The sequence below is a fragment of the Pseudoliparis swirei genome, chromosome 13 (assembly GCF_029220125.1).
Source record: "Pseudoliparis swirei isolate HS2019 ecotype Mariana Trench chromosome 13, NWPU_hadal_v1, whole genome shotgun sequence".
NCBI classification, from domain to species: domain Eukaryota; kingdom Metazoa; phylum Chordata; class Actinopteri; order Perciformes; family Liparidae; genus Pseudoliparis; species Pseudoliparis swirei.
In genome coordinates this window covers 20,081,323-20,085,672 of record NC_079400.1, presented here as the reverse complement: position 1 = coordinate 20,085,672, position 4,350 = coordinate 20,081,323, and the positions used below count along the sequence as shown (strand labels likewise).

Sequence of the window (4,350 nt, the reverse complement as noted above, 5' to 3'; positions counted from 1 at the left end):
GGAAATGGTATCCGGAAAAAAAATAAAGAGTCGGAATATGGGCAAGACGGGCGGTGGTTTAGGTGGATGTCTGTTTTCTGCATCAGAGCAACATGGAAAAGCCTTTTGGGATAATTTTGAATGATCTTTGTGGACGTTCAGAACATTCTGTAATTCAAACAGATGTCTTTGTATTGACAGGTTTATCAAGATTTGGTTTGTACTGAGATTTTTAAGCTTCTTTTCCAAATATCTTCAATCTTAGGCTTCATTTTGCTTCCACAGGAAAATTACTAAAAATATGTGTATAGGAATGGGTATTTCTACTTTAAATTCTCTATTATAGTTTTTATTAAATTGGTGCAGAAGTTAACCTATAAGTTAGTGTCAAGTTTCTGCATGTGATGCAATGGTTGACCATCATGACCTTCACCGCTCTAAAGACCTTCACCGCTCTAGAGACCTTCAACGCTCCAAAGACCTTAATCGGTCAAAAGACCTTCACTGCTCTCATGACCTTCACCGCTCTAACGACCTTCACCTAGCCGTAGTTCCGTAGAAAGGGTGACTACTACAAGAGTGCTTGTCTTGTCAGACTATACGTTGAGTTTATTTATTTGTCGATGCTTAAAAACAATTTAAAGCAAAGTAAATATTTCCTACTCTGGCGCCCTCTACTGGCAGAGTCACCTTAAATCCCAAGTCGATATTCCCTTCTATTAAAACCAGGTGGCGGATGAGTCTTTTAAATGTGCTTTGCTATCTTCCCCTTCAGGCTCTGGAAGATGGATAAACAATATACAACAGTGAGCGCCGACGCCGACGTAAAGACCGAGAATGGACCTCAACCGAAGAAATACCGCTACGTACGCAAAGAGGGCAGCTGCAACGTGGTGTTCCGCCGCGTTCCCGAGGAGTGGCTGCTGTTCGTGACGGACATCTTCACCACCTTGGTGGAGATCCGGTGGAGGATGATGTTCCTGATCTTCGCCCTGTCTTACATCCTGTCTTGGCTTTTCTTCGGCATCCTCTACTGGGTGATCGCTCTGGCTCACGGCGACCACAGGAACACCACGAGTGACCCCTGCATGTACGAGGTGCGCAGCTTCACCGCTGCTTTCCTCTTCTCCCTCGAAACCCAAACCACCATCGGCTACGGTTTCCGGGGATGTCCGAGAACTGCATGATCGCCATCATCGTCGTCACCGTGCAAGACGTCATCAGCTGCTTCATCGACACGTTCGTCATCGGGATCGTCGTCGCCAAAATGGCCTCGGCCAGGAAGCGGGCGCAGACGGTGGGCTTCAGCAACTGCGCCGTCATAAATCTCCGCGACAGCTACCTGTGTCTTTCCTGGAGAGTCGGCGACTTCCGCAGTCATCACCTGGTGGAGGGGGCGGCTCGCGCTCAGATCGTCCGCTCCACGGTGCACGCCACGGGGAAAATGGACGTGACGTTTGAAGACCTGGTCATCCAGCAGAGGGACATCACCCTGGTCACACCCACCACCGTCTTCCACAGGATCGAACTCGGCAGCCCGCTGTACAACATGAGCTTGAAGGATCTGCGGAAAGCGGACTTCGAGCTGGTGGTGTCGTTCACCTACACGGACGACTCCTCCGGTATGCTGCACCAAACCCGCACCTCGTACATCCCCGCCGAAATCCTCTGGGGTCAGCTGTTCCAGGAGATGATCCGGGTCAGCAGGAGGAACTACAGTGTGGATTACAGCTTGTTCAATCACACCGCCAAGGTGCTGGTGCCCGAGGTCAGCGCCGAGGAGTACGAGCACAAGAAGCAGTGGCGGCCCTCTCCCCGGCATTCACCGCGACTTTCGGACAGCTCTTCTCCGCGCACCTCCCCGAGGTCACAGCAGCGCAATGAAAAGCTTCTGAAGGCCCCGACGGTAACGGTGGAGCTGGTGAAAGATAGTCTCCCCGAACCGACCGTTTCCACATCTCAGGCAGACGATCAACATCAAGACAGGTTGACTCTGCCCAACGACCTCACACAGTTAGAAATATAAAAGCAGAACCACGATGTTTGAGGCCGCCGTTCATCAAGACACTGTGTTAATTGTCCATTGACTGCTAAAGAGGAATATTGAGCTTGGTACTGAATCTCATTTACTGGAAGAAAGGGGTTCTGGTTTCTGTTTCTCAGCATGTGATCTTTTTTTCAGTGACACTTCAGCTGAAATCTGTCTTGAATAACAAAGACTGAACCCTTGGAGGCTTGAAAGATAGCGCCTGGCCCATTCATTGCAATGAGAGCCGCTCAACCAGAACGTAGGCGGCATGTAGGCTATTCAAGGGCGGTTCCTTAGCCTTGGTTTTTTTAAACAGTACAGGCGTTAGGCTATGTGTAGCCAGCTATTAAGAGCGCTATCCAAAATGTGCCTACCGATGAATTCCGCTGTCTTGTGGCCATCGCCCTGCAGATCATAGCGGCCCCTCGGACGTCTCCTAGCACTGCGTTAATTAGCTCCACCTTCCAGTGCTAAAGACGGGAGGATTGGCAAAAGTTTTACAAACATTAAACTTAGATTCCCAATTCGAAGAGTCCACGGCCACACCAGCGGCTCCGTGAAGGTTTTAACAGATCTATTGTTTACCTTGTTTGGCTTGTTAGCGTGCTAACATTTACCCGTTAACATTATGAAACGAAGCACAGCTGAGGCCGATGGGAATGTCATTCATTTTGCAGGTAAGGAACCAAAGTTATTGAATTGTTTTAATATATTTACAAGATGATGGCGCTGTTAGCCTCATGGTGGAGCTAAAAGAGCGAAGACAGTTTGATTCCTCCTCTGGAGACCAATGTCTGTACAAACGTATCCACAGTCGTTACTTCAGGCTGAACCAAAGGAGAATATGAATGGTTCTTTCTCAGACACTTAAACAGACGCCTTTAATAACGTTAATCCATGGAGGAACTGCTGAGTGCTTAGCAGCAATACTGCAGTTGACCTCTCGGACAAGTAGACTCACTACCGGCTTTAACCGGCTGTCTGACGGACCACCGATCCACCGAATCTGGCCAACAAAACGTCAAATGGCTCGTCTTCAACATGGCGGCCGAGTGACAAACTTTCTCATTTTACAGCTGAAAAGTACAATAAAATATGTTTCTCTGAATACATTTGAGGCGAGAAATAAGCAGCGCAGTACATTTCAAGCCTCCGGGTGCTCAGTACTTGGCACACAGAGGATAAATACATGTGGATGACTTGACAATACAAAACCTATAATGTACAGAGGCTCGCTATTTTAAATATAGACACGGTTTAATTAATTATTTATAGGGTTATTGTAATGTTCAGATTATGGTGATTGTGAATTTGAGGGGAAGCAAGACAAAAATAATATTTAAGTGTATTTTATTTTTTTTAACTTTATATCGTACTCGTGGGGAAATGGTTTCATCAACTGTGTTTTCCAAATTCAAAAAGTCCTTAAAATTGTCCTTGAAAGTCCTTTAAATGGACCTTGTGGTGGGATTTTCTTGTCAACTTTTTATTTTACTTTTTTGAGTGTAAAAAAATAAATGATGTGAAAGGAAGGATTGTTTTACTTGTTTAAAAAAAGAAAGTTCCTACATTTGTATTCCTTCGTTTTACGTGACCGCTACTCACTATCGCTAAAGTTTAGATTGTAAAAAGGGAAATATATCGATAAATAAATTAAAAATAAAAAAATCAACCCTCTAGTGTCGCACTATATCGATATCGAGTTTTTTTTAATATATTGCGATGTTTTATTCACATAGGGCGACTAATGTACTTTAATGTGAGTACAATCATGACAATATGTGACAAACATGCAAATGTAAAATGTTCTTAAAGTTTGTGGTGAAGGATTCACATTTATTTAGTAATTACCAATGAGGTCACGCATTTCAAAACTTTATTGACTCGTATGTATTTTATTAACTTGAATATCTTATGATGATCTCTTGTTGTCTAATTGTGTCTTTTTTTCATTCTTAGAATTTGCATAAACATCATAACAATATGGCTCATAGGACAATACCAGTGTCAACACTGTAAATAAAGTGATGTTTAAAAGTCTGGTGTGTGTCTTCACTTCCTCGGACACTCGTCTGTCCCGAGGTGCGTCACGGTTCTGGTCAGAGAACAGAAGCTCGGGTCGGGTCGGTCACTTTGATGTCAAGTAACCAGACATGTCAAAATAACCAGAAGCTTCTCAGAACGAGCTGCTTTGATTTGCATGTTTAATCCGGTTATAACGTCCGAAATAGATCAATCGTACGCTAATGAGATCATTCCGGCCTGAGAGCAGGACGGTGACGATGCCCTTATTATTATTATTATATCTTTCTATTCACCGACTCTGACCGGCACACAGACTC

General features: G+C 44.8%; 1 pseudogene; it reads left to right on the top strand.

The window, feature by feature from the left end:
* The first annotated feature begins 764 nt into the window (after positions 1–764).
* LOC130204050 (inward rectifier potassium channel 16-like) lies at positions 765–2,005 on the top strand (annotated as a pseudogene).
* Positions 2,006–4,350: the final 2,345 nt, after the last annotated feature.